A 302-nucleotide genomic window follows, 5' to 3' on the forward strand; every position below is an offset into this window, starting at 1 on the left:
TGCCCACAGCATCAGTGGTGACAGGGACATGGTTGCCGTCAGGGGAGTTAGGTTCAGTGTTGATATTGTATATATTTGTATATGTTTATTTTTATTGTTATTATTCTCATTAAAGCAGGTTAGGGGGTGGGGTGGTGTCCAATCCATCAGTCTCTCTCCCTTACTCCTTTTCTCTTTCCCCTCTTTGGGAAGGGGGAGAAGGGGAGGCAGTAATAGAGAGCATCTGTCATTCGTCTAGTGGCCAGCCCAACCCTAACCCGTTACAGCCCCATAAAAATAAGTCATCTGTGTCTTGTATTCTG

This window comes from Buceros rhinoceros, unplaced genomic scaffold (genome assembly GCF_000710305.1).
Source record: "Buceros rhinoceros silvestris isolate BGI_N320 unplaced genomic scaffold, ASM71030v1 scaffold12387, whole genome shotgun sequence".
Classification (NCBI taxonomy): domain Eukaryota; kingdom Metazoa; phylum Chordata; class Aves; order Bucerotiformes; family Bucerotidae; genus Buceros; species Buceros rhinoceros.